Raw genomic sequence first — 21,543 nt, forward strand, 5'->3', positions numbered from 1 at the left:
TGTAATAGGTACTTAAACTATAGGTTTAATAGGTTGCTGAAGAGCATTGACTCCTTACTTAGGCCCACAAATTAACTAAAAGCAAAAGAAAAGTTTAGCATCCCTATCTCTGCCTCCATTTTGTATCTGTTTTCACTCTAAGCCTTTCTTTCTGCAGCCACTTTGCAGGCACCTTGGATTCCTAGAGGAACAAGACTTATCAATAACATCTTTATGACAAGGGACAAGAAGTACCCTTAAGGAGCCTTGCAGGATAGACCACCCCTCCAAATGAGGGTAATTACCTATAATAATGAGGCTGCACCCTGGAGCAGGAGTAATCATCTCATGGGAACCAGATTGTTTCCCTGAAATGATGACAACTAATAATTTCTCAGGACCCCTGAGAAAACCAGAACTGAGATAATAATCAACCAGGTCACAGTTTGACCTGGACTGTTTAACTGTGTATAACTTTCTTCTCTTGTCCTGATTCTTCTCTATTGAAACCTTTATTTAAGCTCATGTCTGTACCCCAAAGATGGGTTGAAGTGCTTACTTTGCCTGTTTTTCAGTGTCTTCTGGTCTGTATAATAAATCTCCTTTCTCTGTTGGGTTCAGTGGCTTAAGCCTGTAATCCTAGATCTTGGAGATCTGGAGGAATGCAGTTTAATGACAGCCTGGGCAAAAGTTTATGAGACTCCCCATGTCAACCAGTGACTGGGTTTGATGGTGCGGGCCTGTTATCCCAGCTATGAGGGGAAGCACAAGTAGGAGAATTGTTTTCCTGGCTGGCTTGGGCATAAAGCGAGACTCTATCTCAAAAACAACCAATGCAAAAAGGGCTGGAAGTATAGCTCAAGTGGTAGAGCAGCTGCCTAGCAAGTGTGAATCCCTGAGTTCAAACCCCAGTACCACCAAAAAACCCCCCAAATTAGTAACCAAAGCACAAAGAGCTGGGCATGTGACTCCAGTGGTAGAGCAGCACCTAGCTAGTGGGAGGTCCCTAAGGTCAGTCCCCAGTATTGCCAAAACAAGTAAATCTCCTTTCTCTGCCCTTCATCATTACTGTTTCTTTATTTGGCATATGGGCCAGTGACTAGATTTGACATGCGCACTTCCAGGAGGTTGGGTTAAAACTCCAGTTTCACAAGGACCAGGAGTTTGACCCACAGCTTCAGGATTTAGTAGAAGAGTAGAGAAAAGATTACTAGAGCAGTGATTCATATTACTGAGTCAAAGAGGCATACATTTGAGGTAGAAGGGAGTATGAATGGAACCGTTCACAATAGCTACCTCTCTTATTTCAGTTATTATTGAAGTTTTTGTTGTGTTTTACCTATTTTTTTTTCCATGAGCCAGACTAATTTTTACTGTTAGGTTTTGAGAAGTGTTCACAGTTCACATTTTGTACAAGGTAATTTTTTTATAGGGTATGTAAATTCTTTTGAGGAAGCATGGTTCAAATTCTACTCAGCTAAAAAAGTACTTTTAGGCTAAACAAATTTTGTCTGTATTTTTTTACAGAATTATCAAGGGAGAGCCCTCTTTATCAATCTTTCTCATCCATTTGGAACCACTTTTTCTGTAATTACAATGGCAATGAAATATTCATTCTCACCTTAAAGATATCTATTTAGCTAAAATGGTTCAAATTTTGTCTCATTGCATGTGAATTGTGATCAGTTGAACAGTTTTGCTTAATATCTAGCTCAGAATTTGCTAGTTCTGTTACTCTTTGGATCCAGCATGGCAATATAAAACTTGATTAAAAGTGTTGATAATTCTCATTTTCCCAATTTTGTATTATGAGGAGTATTCGGTTTCCTAATTTTGGATTAAGGAAGTTGTAAGAAACCACTCTGATATCAAGAAAGGAATGGTCAGACTATATAGGGGTTAGAGTCTGGACGTTCAGAATGATCAGGAGTTAGGTTAGGGCTTCTGGGTGTGACCGAGGTTAAACATAAAGAGGACATAATGTCAAGGAAGATCATGGTGGTAAGGCTGTGGGTTTGAGGGGAGGAAAAGTAGAGTCTTACCAGGCATACAATGAGATCTGGCCCTTACTCTTTACTTTTGGTAATGGTGGTATAGATGCCCTGGTAGTGGCAGTCTTACCTGAGCACCAATATCTCTAGGCACATTCTAATCTCTGAATCAGTGGTTCTCAACTGGAGGTAACTCTTTCTTCTGACATTTGGCATTGTCTGGAGCTATTTTGATCATAACAGTTATGATTGGGCTGCTGGTATTTAGTGGATAGGGGCCAGGTCCAACATTTTGCAATGCCTCAGACTGTCTTCATCAAAAGAATGGTCCTGTCCAAACTGTGATTAGTGCTGCAGTGGACTATTCCCAGCCTTGGAGGAGGATCACAAGAAACTGGGGGTTCCTCCTGACTTGAGAGAAGCAAGAAGAACAGCAAATTCATGTAAGATTTCTGGGTAGCCTCACGGCTTTTGTCATGGAGGGATGCTCAAGAATTGAGTTCAACATAAGTTACCATAGGAGAATTGGAGAGAATAGTAGTTGTCCTGGAGCAGTGCAGGAGTTAGGGACAGCAATAAGAAGGAGAGGAAATGTACTTGTTTGAGGCTGGCAACCTGATTTTAATAATCTAGAATCTGACATCAAATGAAGTGAATGTAAAAAGCAAGGTCATAAAACACGTCAGTCTGAAGAAATAATCCAGGAACATGCACAGAACAGTTATTGATGGCCATAATCGCCATGCATGAGTTTTTAAAAGGATGAATTATGTTCCATATACTACCAGGAAGGCAAATACAGATTAGAAAGGTCCCTGCTAAAACAATGAAAAATTATACATATAAAAAAAATTTAAAGTATAAAGCCTACCTTATTGTGAAATTTTTCTTTTTAAATTTTTTATTAGTGTATATTAGTTGTACATAGGGATTTCATTTTGGTATTTCCATATGTGCATATAATGTGCTTTGATCAAATCCAGCCCCTCTAATACTCTTTCTTCTCCCCTTCCCCTTTTAACAGCAATTTTTCATGGAAAACGCCTCATTACTAATGGCATCTAGTAAATTAGACCTTGCTTTGCTGTATTATATTGTGCTTCTGTAAACACAGTTATTAAAAACTGTATTACTAGGAAAATTTCTGTCCCTCCTCATTCTAAGGGTTCTGTGGGTCCAAGAAATAGAAATCACTGCTTCTTCCACTAAGTTAAAACTTTTCATTTTACATTGTTAAATAAATTAACATACACTGCTAAAGTTTCATAGCTTAACTGCTATGTTGGCCAAAGTTTTATTCTGTTGAGTGGTACTGCTTTAAAGTGAAAAGGCAACCAATACAAATAAAATATAGTTGTATTATATTTTTATCTGTTAATTTTCTTCAGTAAATTTGAATTTTAAAACAATCTATACATTTCTGAGTTTAAACTGTATTAGAAATAGCATTAATTTTTAGATTAGTCTTATACATCAAAGCTTGTGTATATTGTAAGGGTTACTTCTTTAATTTTTATAATAATGCAATAAACTGCATTATTCAGAAAATTTCTTGTGTTTTTTGGTCTGATATGTAAAGAGCTTGGAGGTTACCACTCCTGTTCCCCCAATAAGAAAAAGCTGGATAAATTGAAAATCAACCTTTATATCCATCAGAGAATTAAGATCACAGGCCAGACTGCTGCCCCTATACACAGAGGGACAAACAGGCAGATAGAGACTCACAAGTGATCATCACAGAAGCTGAGACTCAGTGGGAACTCAGTGTAGGGTTGCTTTAACCAATGTATCATATCCACCTATAAGCAAGAAATTGCAAAGTTTATTAAAACACAGTTTGAAGAAACAGAATAGGTATTGAAACCACATTCAGATATGGTAGGGACGTGAGAACTAACAAATCAGTAATTAAGAACAACCATGATTATATGTAAAGGGCTGTAATGGGAAAGTAATATAAGTAGACAGAAACTGTAAGAAAGAATAATAAAGAAACAGTAGGAATAAAAACCATGAATACAAATGAAGAATGCCTGTGATGGGCTCACCAACAGGTTGGATATCTACCTGTGAAAAGAATCTGTGAACTTTAAGAAATGTCAATAGGAACTTCAAAAAGTATAATGGAAAGAGAAAAAAGCCTGAGGAAACAGATCAGAATATCCAAGAATGTGGGACAATTACAAAAAGTGTAACGTATTCATAATGGGAATTTCAGAAGGAGAAGACAAGGGAACAAAAGATATTTACTTCACATATTAATGCCTGAGATTTTCCCCAAATTAATGATAAGTATCAGACCCCAGATATAGGAAGCTCAGATAACAGCAGTAGGCAGGCAAACCCCCAAAGCTACACTTAGGCATATCATATTCAAACTGTAGAAAATGAAAAAAATTCTTGAGAGAAGCTGTGGCAGGGGGTGGGAATCGCCTTACAAGGATGAAAGTTACATCAGACTTTTCTTCACAAACCATTCAAGCAAGTAAAGAAAAAAACCTTCCACCATGGAATTCCATGTCCAGTGAAGTAATCCTTCAATCATGAAGCAGGAATACAGACTTTCTCAGACAAACAGAATAGAGGGAATTTGTTGCCAATAGATTTGTCTTAGTGTTAAAGAAAATGAAAAGTTAAAAAGTTAGAAGTTCTTTAGAGGGAAGGAAAATGATACAGGCCAGAAGCTTGATTCTACAATAAAGAATAGAATTAAGAGAAGGAATAAGTGATAGATAGGTAACAGGTTTTCTCAGCCTGCTTTCCCTGAGGTACAGGCACTGTGGCCTAGCACTCAGAAACCCATCAAACTTAATACTATAGACATTGAGCTTAATGGATGGTTAGCTTTTAATAGTAACAATCTGGAAATTTTCTTGACCCACAGCTGCAACTTCAATATTTAAATACCACAATGAGCAGGATAGAGTGAGTTCTCTGGTTCATGGTAGGAGAGATCTACTCCAAAGACTAGGCAAAGTTGTTATAAAATTATGATTAAGCTGTGGAATCATTTTAAGAACATTGGTTCAGAAATTGAAGAGAAAGGGATGGAACATTTTAAGTGTAGACATTATGAGCTCTTTAAAACCCCAAAAAACTATTATTTTCAAACTAGAAATGAAAAGTTTACTGAAATATCCTATCAATTTAATTTACTTTGTTTTAAATAAACATAAACAAAAAAGCCCTTTGTAGTCCCTCCCTCCTTCTCTTTCTTCCTTCACTAAAAAGAGGCTTGGTGTGAGGTTGGGACCAGACATGTAAGCAGAGCTGTGGAGAGGAACAATCTGGTCCAGTTTTGTGGGGCTCCCCCAGTCTGGGGAGCAAGCACTCAAACCCAGTGTTCTCTCTCTTCCAGTCCCATGCCATCCCATCCCATCATTCCATCCTTCCCTTTCTTGTCTGTGTTAGTGAGCTTTCTGTTACCACAGTGAAATTCCTGAGATAGTTATAAAGAGAAAAAGTTTATTTTGGTTCAAAGTTTTAGAGGTTCCATTCCTTGATCAGGCTGGGCCCATGGCCAGGCAGCACATCCTGTGTGGTGGAACAGAATTGGTTATCTCATTTGGGAGCAAAGAGAGGTAAAGGAAGAGTCTAGGGCCCACAATCTCCTTTGAGTCATGTTCCAAATGACCTAAAGACCTCCTACTAGACCCTACTTTCTAGTAACTCTACTGTACTTCCTAGTAGCTTCACCCTAGGGACCAAGCATTTAGCACATGGGTCTTTGGGCCTTTGGGTTGGGGGGAGGAAGACACTTAACATGCAAACTATAGCAGATGCTGGCTTGAAAAGTAAGACTGCAGAGGTTTTTAATCTCTACCCCTTTTCTCCCCACAAAAAAAGACTGCAAACTTTGGCATCAGCAATGAGTTCACTTTGGGAAACAAGCTTTCTATTGCAGCCCCCTTTATGCCACCCCAGAATCCTTCTGGAACCAAAAGTATAATGGCGCTGTGGTAGATGTGGAGAGCCTGGGAGTCATCCTTTATATGATAGTCATTGGGTCCCTACCTTTTAATGGCCAAAGCATTGGAAGTGCAGAAGCAGGTATGAAGAGGATTATAACACATTCCCTTTTATGTGTCTGGGAAGTATCAAAACTTCAAAGAAATTCCTAGTCCTCAACCCCAGTGAGAGAGGCACTTCAGAGGATATCCTGAGGGATTCATGGGCAAAAGTAGGCCATGAAGAAGAACTGAAACTACATTGAGCCACTCCCTGACTACCATGACCCTCCAGCAGTGTCAGTGTTGTCTGTAGGCTAAGAGTAGGATGAGCTTCAAGATTCATTTGTAGGCCAAGAAAAGAGTAAGATGAGGCCATGACCAACTCTCAGCTCCTGGGCTGTAAGATATCCCAGCTGTAGGGCCATACTGTCAGCATGAAGCTCCTGTCTTCAGCAGACCCCACAAATTTTAGCAGTCCTTCTTTACCCTCCAGTTAAAGCCTAGGCTCTTGGCCAACCCAAAGAGCAGGACTGCCATTCCCATCTTTACTTTCTCTAACAGGAAGTCAGCATCTTGGGGATATTTGGAGTCAGGCAGAAGGCCAGCATAGCAAAATGCCTGTTGTTAGTCCCCCACCTGACTTGAGACAAAGACCATCCTCCCCTAGGCCAATCCCCCAGCTTTGCCCTGCGACCTCCTCCACCCACAGGATCAGTGGCAGTGGTGGAGCATCAGACAGAACCAACTGCCTCTGGAAAAAAACCTCCCTCCATGCTGAGTAATTCTGATCATGACCAGCAGATTTTGCCAGCCTGTCTGGGGGCCAACTGGAAGGTTTCTCATCTTTATCCAGATACACCTATATTTCAGGTCTGCTGCAAAGATCCAGCAGATGTAGAATAATGTGGATGAAAACAGTAGAGCGGATTAAACACACTTTTGAGGAAAGAATGAATGTGGGAAGTTTAAACCGTAGCCCTGTACTTCACTTGGAGCAGGACTCAACAAGTAGCAGAGAAAAGAACAGTAGACTTGACATCTAAAGATTTAGTATTCACTAAGGGAAAAGAGCACCATAAACAATGTGAAAGGCCAAATAGCACAGGGATGATATTTACAGGGTTGGAGGATTAGTATTCTTGCTAGATACCATAAAATCACAAACTCCAGAAAAAGATGCAAAGGCTGTGAAAGTGGAATACACACACAATGCAAGTAGAAACCATTTTATTTTCCATATAACGTTGCTGTATATAAAATAGATTGCTAATGCCCAATGTTGTTGATGGGAGGGTATGTTGATAGAGCCTTCTGCAGGCCAATTTGGTAATATTTAGTAGGACTTTATATGTGTATCCTTTGACCAGCAGTTTCTCTTTGAATTTAATGCAAGGAAATAGTTGGGTAAAAGTATTTTGTACAAAAAATGTAGTAGTAGCACGAAATTTGAAATTATGTAAATGTCAGTTGTGGAATAATTAGATAAATGATTAGATCACCGCAGTGATGCAATCTTGAGTTTACCAATTACGACGCACATTATGTATTCTTTGTTCGAAAATCAGGCTATAAAGCATACGCTTAGAATTCTACAATTTTTATGACTAACAATATCTGCATATATGTTGTGATTGAAGAAGACAAATACCAGTGTATAGACCAAAAAAGTTAGAAGGGGCTAGTTAGCTTGGCGATGCTTTTAGTTATCTTCATATTGTGTAGAATATTCAGAATCTTCTTCAGTGGAATGCTGTCCATTTTGTAACCAGAGTTGAAAATGGAAATTTCTGTAAGGGAGGCAGTGGAGGACAGGTGAGGAAGGGGGCTGCGGGCAGGAGGAACCTCCCGGAACCAGGTTCTGCTGCGGGCGGGGGAAGGCGAGGGCGTGGCACCGCGGACCGGAAGGAGGCGCGCATTGACTTTGGCTCCGTGACGTTCCGTGCCAAGAACACCCGCCAGGGCTCTCTGGAGCTGCTTATCCAAGTCAGCGGCACTGTGGCGAGGCCGGAGGAGGTTTCCGGGCTCAGCGCGTGCCGGGACAAGCTGTGCCTATGAGGCCTGGCTGTGGTGTGGTGTGAGGTGAGGTGGGGAGCCTACTAGCAGTTCCGCTCGGAAGGCGGTCCAGAGGCGCTCATTGACATCTGCCTGGAGCTGAATGCCGCGCGCCTGTCCAGGGCCGCCACTGACCAAGCGGTGCGCCGCCAGTCGGTGGCCGTGCAGCTGGCATCGTCTGTCGGTCACCCCCGCGGGGCGGTGGGTGTACGACCCGCCAGTGCATGCTTCCCTTCTGGAAGCTCTGCGCCTGCCGACCCTGCTGACCCTTCGGAGCATAGCGGATGTGATGGCGAGCAGCAGCCGCCCGCGCGGCCACCTGAGCACGACACCCGTGGGTGTCGGGTCACAGGGTCTTTCAGGAATCTCGGGAGCCCTTTGGAGCCCCACGCATTCCCCCTCTCGTCCCCTCCAGTGCCGCACGCATGTGCTCGTGGACAACAGGAAGCTGCTACAGGTTTTGGAGGGACAGCAAGTAAACCCCATGGCGGCCGCGTGCAGCATCCTCAGCGACATCCCGCTTCACCTGGACGTGTCTCTGTAGTACTTCATTCCTGCCGCATGGAAGGTAACCGGCCAAGAAGGCGTAGGGTCTTTCCAAAACTGATTCTGCACCCTCACTGGGCCCTGTAGGGCATTTTGTTGAGACTTTCCTTTGTAAAGTTCGTATTACACCATTGCAGAAATTCTTGACAGTTCATCTTTTCGCTTATTGCTTTGACAGTTAAAATGATACTCTTAGTTAACATTTTTTAAGAGGATTGTGAACTTTGAATTCTGAAATGAATGTATCATTTTCTTATAAAACACTGCAAAGAATGAGAAATTTCTACCTTTTAAATAAATACTAATGTTTTCTGAGACATTTCTTAATTTAGAGACCTTGATGTATCTGAGACATAAGATATAAATTTTGCATTAGTGTTCATCACATGTCCTTTGTTAAATTGCGTTTTGTCAAAGGATATATCCATACATAGCTCAGGTTTGAACTATGTAGGTCCACTTAAATTCAGCTTTTTTGTGTGTGGAGATTTGTGAAAATCTTTCACAAAAAGATTTGTGAAAAAACTTCACAGAAGAACCTCATAGTCTAGAAAGATTAAAAACAATTAACCCAGACATGGTAGCTGACACCTGTAATCCCACCTACTTGGTAGGCAGACAGGGTTCCAGGGTAGCCTGGGCAAAAAGTTAGCAAAACCTTGTCTCAACCAAAAAGCTGGGTGTGGTGGCTCTTGCCTGTTACCCCAGCTAATTAGTAGGCATAGGCAAGAGGATCCTGGTCTGAGGCTAGCCCTGGGCAAAAAAAAGGCAGACCCTATCTGAAAAGTAACCAGAGCAAAAAGGGCTGGGGGTGTGGTTCAAGGGATAGGTGCCTGTCTGACAGGCAAGAGGCTCTAGTTTCAACCCCCATTACTGTCACTCTCCAAAAAAAATTTTAAGAAAAATATGTGTCACAAATAGCCTGTTTTATCATTTAATACCATAAAGTATACACAAATCTGTCAGTTAAAATTTGTCAGAATTTATGTACACAAACAGCAAACATGGTGCCATTCACAATTGAGAGTAATGTGCAGTGCAGTATTATGACTGCATAATTGTATGTACTGTACAATTATAAACTTCAAAGCCACCTCCACTTGCTATTGTGGGAAGCCTATCTCTGCCTCCTGATGAGCTAGGAATACAAGAGTGAGACACTGGCATCCAGCTGACTTGGCTATTTATTAGGTTCATTTTATATATGTATTGTATTCACTTAGGAATCACAGAAATAGTTAAGTTTATGTGGATCAACATGTTACTTGAGTAATTTTTGGGTAAACTTAAGTCACCATTCCTCCCCCCTGACTGCAATAGTATTCCATTACTCCTTTTAGAAAATATTTGTTAATGCTTCATTATTTTGAGAAATAGGAGTAGAGGTTTTTTTTAAAGGGGTGGTACAGTGGTGAACAGTCATATGGAGGTTAAATTTTAAGTTTTTTTTTTTTTTAAATGTTTTCTATAGTAAGACCCTTAGTGAACTTGGCTACTTGTATTTTTATGTACACAGTAAATTCCCATGAGTATATTTTAATTAGTAATTAATAATCCCTATTAGTTTTGGTGAAAAAACAGTTAAATTTGTTAAGTTGTTTTGCTGATTCCTAAATTCCATCTGTGGTGTTACAGAAGGAATACAGAAACAATGGACCCAGGTTCATTAAGGTCTCTCTCAGTTTGAATAAATTCTGATTTAATGCTATCAGTGTTACAATGCAGAGAGATTAGACAGTTTTCAAAAGTATCTCAACAGTAGTCTTAAAATTATAAATAGATAAATACTTCAAAGTTACAGTTTAAGCTCTGTGAAACTATTTACTTTCTAAGTTCTGCAACATATAAGTGTCAGAATATTTTGTGAGTGTTTTTAAGGCTATTTGTGAAGTTCTTTTTAAGCTATTTTTGGGGGACATTTAAGAAGTCTTGCCTTGATCAGGAGTTTTGTAGACTTTAAATGTAAAATAAAAGTAGAAAACAAATGCCTTAACACAGTGAGAAAATTCTAAGATGTAAGGCATCTCTTCTAGTTTTTTCCTTTGATTTAGCCACTTGAGCCACACCTCCAGCCCTCAAATGTCTCTTTAAGAATTTGTTTCATCTCTCCTCTCTTGTTCCCTACTCTGTTGATTTCCTTAGTGGAACCCCAGCAGCTCAGCAACTAAGAGAAAGCATAAACAAATGGGACCTTATAAAACTAAAAAGCTTCTGCTTGACAAAAGAAATAGTCTCTACACTGAAGAGACCACCCACTGAGTGGGTGAAAATATTTGCCAGCTACACATCAGACAAGGGGCTGATAACCAGAGTATACAGGGAACTCAAAAAACTAAACTCTCCCAAAATTAAGGAACCAATAAAGAAATGGGCAAGTGAACTTAACAGAACTTTCTCAAAAGAAGAAATTCAGGTGTCCAAAAAACACACGAAAAAAGGCTCACCATCTTTAGCCATAAAGGAAATGCAAATCAAAAACTACACTAAGATTCCACTTCACTCCTGTTAGAATAATTATCATTAGAAACACCAACAACAACAGGTGTTGGTGAGGATGTGGAGAAAAAAGAACCCTTATACACTGCTGGTGGGAATGCAAACTAGTACAACAACTCTGGAAAAAAATTTGGCGGCTTCTTAAAAATTTAAACATAGACCTGCCATTTGATCCAGCAATACCACTCTTCGGGATATACCCAAAGGAATGGGACACAGATTACTCCAGAGGTACATGTACACCCATGTTTATTGTAGCACTATTCACAATAGCCAAGTTATGGAAACAGCCAAGATGCCCCACTACTGATGAATGGATTAAGAAAATGTGGTATTTATACACAATGGAATTTTATGCAGCCATGAAGAAGAATGAAATCTTATCATTCGCAAGCAAATGGATGGAACTGGAGAACATCATCCTGAGGGAGGTTAGCCAGGCCCAGAAGACCAAAAATCGTATGTTTTCCCTCATATGCGGACTTTAGATCAAGGGCAAGCACAACAAGGGGATAGGACTTTGATTACATGATATGGCGAGTGCACACAAGGGAGGTATGAGGATAGGTAACCCAAAAAAAAAAAAAAAAAGATAGCATTTGATGTCTTCAATGCAAAGGAACTAATGCAGAAACTTCAAAGCAACAGAGGCTAATAGGACAAAGGGACTAGGAACTAGAGAAAAGGTTAGTTCGAGAATAATCAATTCAGAAAGTAGCACATATGTACGTGGAAGCAAAACTAGGAATCTCCCTATATAGCTATCTTTACCTCACCTAGCAAAAACCCCTGGTCCTCCTTATTATTGTTTTACTTTCGAACAAAATTAGAGATAAGGGCAAAACAGTATCTGCTTGGAAGCAAGAGGGTGGGGGCGAGAGGGAGGGGTTGGGGAGAAAGGGAGGGGGCGGGGGAATCATTGTATGCACATATGAATAAAGGAAATAAAAAAAAAAAAGAATTTGTTTCATCTCTCCTCTCTTGTTCCCTACTCTGTTGCTCTCTGGTTTTTCTTATTTATGGTTTTAATAGAACCAGTGGAAATGAAAAATTTTATAGTTTGTGAGGTTTCATCTATGGTGAATTATTATGGTTTATTTTTAGTAAGTCATTAATAGAAAGTGTCTGTCAGAAGTTTATAGCCTAGTCTTTGCAATGTAACTTTGGAAATGAGAAGGATAATTTATTCCTTTACCTAAGTTATTTACTGCCTTGTAGAGATATGTTGGTATTGTAGAAAAATCAATAGGTCATCTAAATAAGGCTTAAAAATTCAAATAGTTCTAATGATTGAGTAAAAAATTATAATAAGTGGAGAAATTTAAAAATGATTGATGTTATGGCTTTTTTAGTTTGTGAAAGGTCAAGGTGCATCCAGTTTTAGAACTGCACATTGGTTAATGAGTCAGTCCCCTTGCCCTGTTTTTCTTTTTTGGTGGAAACAGGATTTGAACTCAGGGCTCCAGGCTTGCTAGGCAGGAGCCCTGTCACTTGAGCCATGCTCACCGCTCTACCTATGTTTTTAATTTGAAATAGGTTGAGAAATCTCTATTATTCATTACACAAATAATTTTTGAGGACTTACTATGTGGCTGGGACTCTTCAACTGCTGTGGATACTACAGTGTAAAAAGCAGAGATTCTAAGTTAACTAGCTTACTGGCCTTCCTGAAGTTATGATTTGTCCTTGTTTGGGTGTCTATTAGTAATGGTTTGTGGTGAGGAAATGCCATATTGCTTGTGCATATGAGCTGATGTAATGTCTGGTGGGTTTTCAGCTGCCTCTGATTTCTATATCTTTAACAAACCTGTACTCTTCAAAAGAGATCAGACTTTATTTTTTTTCAAAAGAGATCAGACTTCTTTTTTGACTTTTAAAAATGGATATGTATATTTATATTCTGATATTTGAAATTAGCATTTAAAAATTTTTATTAGGATATATTCATTATACTAATATGGGAGGATTCATAGTGACAATTCCAGTTAGACTTAAACTGTACATTATACCATTTCATGATAAAAACTCTAAGAAACTAGAATAGAAGGAAAGTATCTCAACATTGTAAAAGCTATATATGACATATCTACAGCCAGCATTATACTTAACGGAGAAAAACTGAAACCATTCCCTCTAAAATCAGGAACCAGACAAGGATGCCCACTATCTCCACTCCTATTCAACATAATACTGGAATTCCTAGCCAGAGAAATTAGGCAAGAAGAAGGAATAAAAGGAATACAAATAGGTAAAGAAACTGTCAACATATCCCTATTTGCAGATGACATGATCCTATACCTTAAGGACCCAAAAAACTACTCAGAAGCTTCTAGACATCATCAATAGCTACAGCAAGGTAGCAGGATATAAAATCAACATAGAAAAATCATTAGCATTTCTATACACTAATAATGAACAAACTGAAAAAGAATGTATGAAAACAATTCCATTTAAAATAGCCTCAAAAAAAAAAAAATCAAATACCTAGGTGTAAACCTAACAAAAGATGTGAACGACCTCTACAAGGAAAACAATAAAGTTCTGAAGAGATTGAGGAAGACTATAGAAAGTGGAGAGATCTCCAATGCTCATGGATTGGTAGAATCAACGTAGTAAAAATGTCTATACTCCCAAAAGTAATCTACATGTTTAATGCAATTCCCATCAAAATTCCAATGACATTCATTAAAGAGATTGAAAAATCTACCGTTAAATTTATATGGAAACACAAGAGGCCACGAATAGCCAAGGCAATACTCAGTCAAAAGAACAATGCTGGAGGTATCACGATACCTGACTTCAAACTATATTACAAAGCAATAACAATAAAAACAGCATGGTACTGGCACAAAAACAGACATGAAGACCAGTGGATCAGAAAGAGGACCCAGATATGAAGTCACACAACTATAACCAACTTATCTTTGACAAAGGTGCTAAAAATATATGATGGAGAAAAAGCAGCCTCTTCAACAAAAACTGCTGGGAAAACTGGTTAGCAGTCTGCAAAAAACTGAAACTAGATCCATGTATGTCACCCTATACCAATATTAACTCAAAATGGATCAAGGATCTTAATATCAGACCACAAACTCTAAAGTTGATACAGGAAAGAGTAGGAAATACTCTGGAGTTAGTAGGTATAGGTAAGAACTTTCTCAACGAAACCTCAGCAGCACAGCAACTAAGAGATAGCATAGATAAATGGGACCTCATAAAACTAAAAAGCTTCTGTTCATCAAAAGAAATGGTTTCTAAACTGAAGAGAACACCCACAAAGTGGGAGAAAATATTTGCCAGCTACACATCAGACAAAGGACTGATAACCAGAATATATAGGGAACTTAAAAAACTAAATTCTCTCAAAACTAATGAACCAATAAAGAAATGGGCAAGTGAACTAAACAGAACATTCTCCAAAGAAGAAATTCAAATGGCCAAAAAACACATGAAAAAATGCTCACCATCTCTAGTAATAAAGGAAATGCAAATTAAAACCACACTAGGATTCCACCTCACCCCTGTTAGAATAGCCATCATTAGCAACACCACCAACAACAGGTGTTGGCGAGGATGTGGGGAAAAAGGAGCCCTCTTACACTGCTGGTGGGAATGTAAACTAGTACAACCACTCTGGAAAAAAATTTGGAGGCTACTTAAAAAGCTAAACATTGATCTACCATTTGATCCAGCAATACCACTCTTGGGGATATACCCAAAAGACTGTGACACAGGTTACTCCAGAGGCACCTGCACACCCATGTTTATTGCGGCACTATTCACAATAGCCAAGTTATGGAAATAGCCAAGATGCCCCACTACTGACGAATGGATCAAGAAAATGTGGTATCTACACACAATGGAATTTTATGCAGCCATGAAGAAGAACGAAATGTTATCATTCGCTGGTAAATGGATGGAATTGGAGAACATCATTCTGAGTGAGGTTAGCCTGGCCCAAAAGACCAAAAATCGTATGTTCTCCCTCATATGTGGACATTAGATCAAGGGCAAACACAACAAGGGGATTGGACTTTGAGCACATGATAAAAGCGAGAACACACAAGGGAGGGGTGAGAATAGGTAAGACACCTAAAAAATAGCTAGCATTTGTTGCCCTCAACACAGAGAAACTAAAGTAGATACCTTATAAGCAACTGAGGCCGATAGGAGAAGGGGACCAGGAACTAGAGAAAAGGTTAGATCAAAAAGAATTAACCTAGAAGGTAACACACACGCACAGGAAATTAATGTGAATCAACTCCCTGTATAGCTATCCTTAGCTCAACCAGCAAAAACCCTTGTTCCTTCCTATTATTGCTTATACTCTCTCTTCAACAAAATTAGAGATAAGGGCAAAATAGTTTCTGCCGGGTATTGAGGGGATGGGGGGGAGAGGGAGGGGGCAGAGTGGGTGGTAAGGTAGGGGGGTGGAGGCAGGGGGGAGAAATGACCCAAGCATTGTATGCACATATGAATAATAAAACAATAAAAATTAAAAAAAACTGTACTTTATTTGTATTACCCCAATCGCCTCTCCACCCCACTTAAAGCAATTCCAAGAGGTTTCTTACAGGCTTTTTGACTTTATGACTCTGTAGTGGCCTAGACATTATCTTTATGATTGATTATTATAATTATCATTATTTTTGGCAGTACTGGGGGAACTCAGGGCCAGGAGCTTACTTAAAGCTGTTCTGCTTTAGTTATTTTTCAGGTATGGTGTTGCATTTTTGTCTGGGGTTGGCCTCAGACGGAGATCCTCCTACCTAGGGCCTCCTACACAAATAACTGTGGTTATAGTATGTTCTACTAAGCTTTTGCCTGGGTGGCTTGAAATTGTGATGATCCTTCCAATCTGTACCTTCTGTGTACCTGGGATTACAGGTGTGAACCTGTGTGCCTGGCCTTTTTTTCTTTTTCTTTCTTCTTTCTCTGTCTTTTATAGCAAGACATTTCCTTATTTTACTTAGACAATCTTTGAGGGTAACAGTTAAGATCCTGACCTCTATAAATGACTGCAAAATGGATTTGGAATACTGAGAGTGAATTGGAAATGCCCCCTGCTAGTTTTTTGGTTTTGCCTTAAGATCAGAAGAGTTGTAATTTCAATTCTATTTCACACCAGGAGCCAGAACCTCATTCACCTGAAAAACTACCAAGGTTCTTAGAATCTGGGTTGTCACACACACAACTGACCTTATAGGATAAAGGTAGTATAAAAGAATGAGCGATCTTATGCTGCATGACTCAGGATACTAAGGATCAGGTAGCAATTGGATCAAGTCTTGATTGGCTCTGAGTCTGTGAATACTGGCATGTCTCTTCTTGCTGATCAGAACCAGCATTTTCAAGAATTGCGGACAATCCATTTTTTTTCTATAATGTCCATATCAGTGGTAATTACTTTTTTAAATTGAGATGTCATAGTACTATTTTTGGAGAGCAGAATACTTACAGATTTTGTTCTTTATGTGGACTAGACCAGATTCTGAAAGTAAAACAGTAAAGCTACGTGTTTATCCAACTTGCGTTGTAATACTGAGGTCACCGCTTAACAGCCAAGAAGATCATTAAATCACTACTTACTGAGAGCCTAGTTTTCCTCGCCAGTCAAGTAGGCATTTGCCTTTGTCATGACTTGGTTTGTAGGTATCAATGCTGCAGATTAATTATTCAGTCTTTCTTTAGAGTCTGTTTCCCCTGAGTGTTCTGGTAGCTTTGGAGCAACATAATGTCTGTTTAATACAGCAGTTGTTGGAACTTTGTCACAAAACATGTCTTTCCAGTTCCAATTTCACGTTAATCAGCTCATAGTTGTTTTCAACCATTCACGCTTTCTACTCTTTTGTCAGCCTAGAAGATTATTTAAAGAGACTAGTATGTTCTATTAAAAGAATACTTATTTCTAAAATGTATTTTATCTAAACATAACTATCAAACCATCTAGTATGTCTATTATTTAAAATCAGTTTGTTGATTGCTTATTTGTATATTTTGCTAATGTTATATGTAAAGATGTTGACTAACAATGGGCCTTCTGTGTTGATTAGAAGAATTAATGTATTCCATTTTGATTTATTTTAAAACAATACCAAAGCATTATATTTGATAACTTTTAATTTTGAGATAACTTCAGAATTACAGAAAACTTTCAAGAATATTAAAAGTAACTACTATGAACTTTTTTTATTTTGGTAACAACTACAAATCCTTTAACCAGACCCACCAATTATTTCCTTTTGCCCACTTGCTTTATCATTCTGTCCATTTGTTTGTATATTTTTTCTTATACTATTTGAAAATGCAAATATCACTTCCTCAGTCTTAAATACTTCAATATGTAGTTTTTAAGAACAGGGTATGTATTACTCCAGCACAGTTATCAAAATTAGGAAATCTAACATTGATACTATACTGTCTAACCCAAAGTTTGTATACAAAGTTTGAGAAGTTTCCCAAGTATTAGAAAAAGTTTTTCCTGTCCTAAAATCAATCCAGGATCATATATTAAATCTGGCTGTAATGTTCCTTAGGTGTTCATTAATATAGAAAGAACAGTTTAGCCTCTTTTTTTTTGTTGTTTTTCTTGGTGGTGGTGGTAGTGGTACTTCGGGTTGAACTCAGGCTTGCTAGGCCCTCTACTGCTTGAGCTATGATGCCATCCCTTTCAGCTATTTAAAATTTTTTCTCAACCTTGAAAATCTGTAGAAAATCTGTCATAAATATGTGTGATGACTCTTAGGAGATTTGGGTTGGGCATTTTTGCAGGAACTTCATAGAAGTGGTGCTAGATCCTTTTGATCATTTCATTAAGGTGATGTCAGGTCTTCCTTTACAAAATTATTGTTTTTTCCCTTTGAAGTTAACTTATAGGGAAATGTTTTGAGACTGTGAATATCCATTTTCTTAAATCACATACTTAGTATTTTTAGGTAAAATCACATTTTAGTATTTTTACCATTGATAATTTTTATTTTTCCATATGTATTCGTGGACATTCTATAGCAAGACATATCTTATAAGAATAAGATATATCATTTTAATAAATAGATTGCAATGTATTGCTATCATTATCTTTTTTAAAAGCTCAAATCATCTCAAATTTGGACAGTTGGGAGCTCTTTCAGTCTGGCTTCTACATTCCTGACTGATCTGTCTTCTAGATTCCTGGAGTATTACTTACTGGAGCAACAAAACTTTTCAAGCTTATCTTATATAGGCCCTTCCTGAACCCTAGGGTCAGCCATTTCTCCAAGGACTCTGGTTTCTTTCTTTGGATAATGGTAGTTAGAAATTAAGAATGCTCATTGCCTCAGATGTTCATTGTTACTGTTGTTATGTCTTTTTTGTGGTACTGGTATTTGAATTCAGAGCCTTGTACTTGCTAAGCAGGTGCTCTATCATTTGAGCCATACCTCAGCCCTTGAAAATGCTTTCTAAACCTTTACTTCTGACATTTTTTTCTTTTAGCACTTTTAGGAACTGTAGCAACAGATCTGTTTCTATAACTCTGATGGTCTATATTCATATATACTGACTGTTTCTTTAAATACTTTGTATCTGTGGTTGAATCTAACCAGTGTATTTTTCATTTCTACTTACTTGCCTTTCAGTTCTAGAATTTTCCATTTTGTTTCTTTTTAAAATAATTTTAATTCCTCTGCTTAGAATAGTCAACTGTTTGTTCATTATGATTATATATATATTCCTCTAAAGACATACTTATTATAGACTCAAGTTCTTGCTACTAATTTTGATATTTGGCTCATGTTGGAATTTGTTTCTATTGTCTGCTTTTTAAGAGATAGGAAAAAAACATAAGTATTTTCTTATTTTCTTCTTGCACACAACCACTAATTCAGTACAATACTTGTGAAACTTACGTGTGTGGGTTTTCCCCATGTACCACATAGGCGATTCTCCAGGGGAAACCAGTCACACCACACATCAGATTCCAGTCTCAAACCCCAGCTTGTGGTCTGCTTCTTTCCACCAGCCATCCATGCAGTTCCCATGGATTCGATTAACTTGTCTCACAGAAGTCAGGGAGACACTTTTTCACATTTTCCTACTTATTATTGAGGTTCTGTCAAAGAATACAGATGAATAAATGTGTAGGAAATGTGAATGTGTAGGGAGTGGAATGTGTTAAGCATTCCTTCTTTCTTCAGGCTTGTGCCCTCCTGTTCAGTCATCCGTGAGCTCTCTAAACTCAGTCTATTTGAGTTCTATGAAGGCTTTCTTACATAGGTCCAATTGATTAAGTCATGGACCACTGAAGCTCAACTTAACTTTCAGCCCCTCTTCTTTTGTTGAAGGTTTGGAGTAGGGTTTAAAGTCCTGACTATAATCATGCCTTGTATTTACAGGTCACCAGCACCCATCCTGAAGATATGTAGGGCTCCCTGCCATGAATCTCCTTGTTAACATGCAAAAGACACCTTTATGGATCTGGAGGGGTTTCAGGAATCATACATCAGGAAACTGGGATGAAGACCAAATGTATACTTCATAGTATCGCAGTGTGCTTGGTTATAGCCATGATTTTTCACTTTCACATGTCTAATAATTTTAATTTTATTACTGGTTTGTGACTAAGACATTTTAGAAACTTTGGTTTCTGTTTTATTCTTGTGGACTGTGTTGACCTTTTTTCTTTAGGCATTATTAACCTGTTTTGTTACTGGAGGGTAGTCTCAGAAGACCCTGGTCAAGATCTCAGGTTCTCTGTCTCTTGAGCAAAGAATTGGACAGAGACACAGATAGCAAAGCAGTAGCAAGTTTTATTGATAAAAAAAGGAAGACATTGCAAGGGCTCAATGGACTCTGGCTAGATGGCTTGAGAGATGCAAGGACCTGCGATCTTATTGACCAGGGTCTTCTGAGACCACCTTCTAGTAGCATCAGACTTCAAGCTCTTATCTTCCCTATGGAGGGTGCCTACGACCTCACTGCTCACTGACCTCCACTGTGCCCTCTGGAGTCTCTTGTGAGTTCTGAGCATGTGCAATTCAAGGCCAGCCAAGGAGGTCTGCAATAGTCTTGCTGCCTTTGTGGAATCCTCTTTTCCAGGACATCCTTCCTCTATCTAGCTGCTCTGTTAGCCCGTATTGTCTTCTGATTCCTCCAACCCTAAGACTAACATAGTGCTCGTATGATTGTTTCACCTATCCTGTTTCAGCTGTCCTGAATGGTTACACTGGGTGTTCTCTTAGATGCACTTTGGGTATCTGACTTTCTGTTATTAGTAAGTGAGTGATTTTCAAATTTTCTCAAGTATAATGGTATTACAACCTTTATATTCTTCTCTAACCATCACCTTAAGAATTTTTTTACTTGTCTGTTTTTACTCCTTTTGAAGTGTGCAGTTCTATGTGTTTTTAGTGTATTCATGTATTTGGGCAACCATCTGCACAGTAGACCTTAGGACTTTCATCAGCACAGAAAGAAACCCACACTCAAGCCAAGGCACAAGGTATATGCCTATATGTAACCCCAGTACTTGGGATTTATTCCTTTGATGCCAAATAATGTTCCATTGTATGAATATGCCATATTTTATTTATCATTTTATCAGTCGATGGGTTGATTCCATTTTTTGGCTATTAATACTGCTATGAATGTGCAATTCTTTTGTGGGCATGTGTTTTCGTTTTTCTTGTACTAGGAGTAGAATTGATGCCTCCTATGGTAACTCTATATTTAACATTTTGAGGAATTACAGAAGTGTTTTCCAATGTAGTTGCACGTTTTTTACATTCCCACCAGCAACATGCAAACTTCCAATTTTACCATATTCTTGCCAACACAGTAATTATTATGTGCTGCTTGATTACAGCCATACTAGGAATGGGTATGACGTGTACTTCCATTGTGGCTTTGATTTACTCTTATCTGATTGCTGATTGCATTTGGCATCTTTTTCATTTGCTTATTGCCATTTCTATGTCTTTGGAGAAATGTTTGTTCAGATTCTTTCCCACTTCCAAATGAGGCTATTTGTCTTTACTATTGAGTTCTAAAAGTTCGTTATTTTGGACAGGGATAATTTCATAATATATGATTCACAGATATTTTCTCCTGTAGGTTTTCTTTACACTTTTTAGGTGATGGCTTTTAAAGAACGGAACTTTAAAATTTTGATCAAATCCAATTAATGTTTTTTCTTTGTTGCTTATATTTTAGGTGTTGTATCGGAGAAGGTTTTGCCTAACACAAGGTTGCAAAAGTTTCTTCCTGTTTTCTTCAAAGAGCTTCATAGTTTCTTAACTTGTACACTTAGGAGTCTAATACATTTACAGTTAATTTTTCTGAGTGGTGTAAGGAAGAGATTCAACTGTAATCTTTTTTTGTTTGTTTGTTTTATGTGGTGCTGGGGATGGAACCCAGGATTTCCTTCCTTCATTCTAGTAGGTAAGCTCTCTACCACTGAGCCATATCCCTAGCCGAACTCTTTGGTATGTGAATATTGAGTTGTTCCAGCACCATTTGTTCAAAAAAAATTATTCCTTTTCTGGCTTATTAAA

The 21,543-nt window shown here is 38.4% G+C and overlaps 1 protein-coding gene across 3 annotated transcripts in view; it reads left to right on the top strand.

Annotated features, from left to right (window-relative positions):
• Exoc2 (exocyst complex component 2) overlaps positions 1–21,543 on the top strand; it is a 210,392-nt gene that overhangs the window by 13,119 nt on the left and 175,730 nt on the right. Inside the window, exon 2 of one of the 3 annotated variants that reach the window (XM_074082999.1) lies at positions 8,388–8,540. The exons of the other annotated variants lie outside the window; for them this stretch is intronic. The gene's annotated coding sequence lies outside the window, so the exon portion shown is untranslated. The remainder of the gene's footprint in view (positions 1–8,387; positions 8,541–21,543) is intronic. 3 annotated transcript variants of the gene reach the window in all.

This window comes from Castor canadensis, chromosome 8 (genome assembly GCF_047511655.1).
Source record: "Castor canadensis chromosome 8, mCasCan1.hap1v2, whole genome shotgun sequence".
In the NCBI taxonomy this organism is placed as follows: domain Eukaryota; kingdom Metazoa; phylum Chordata; class Mammalia; order Rodentia; family Castoridae; genus Castor; species Castor canadensis.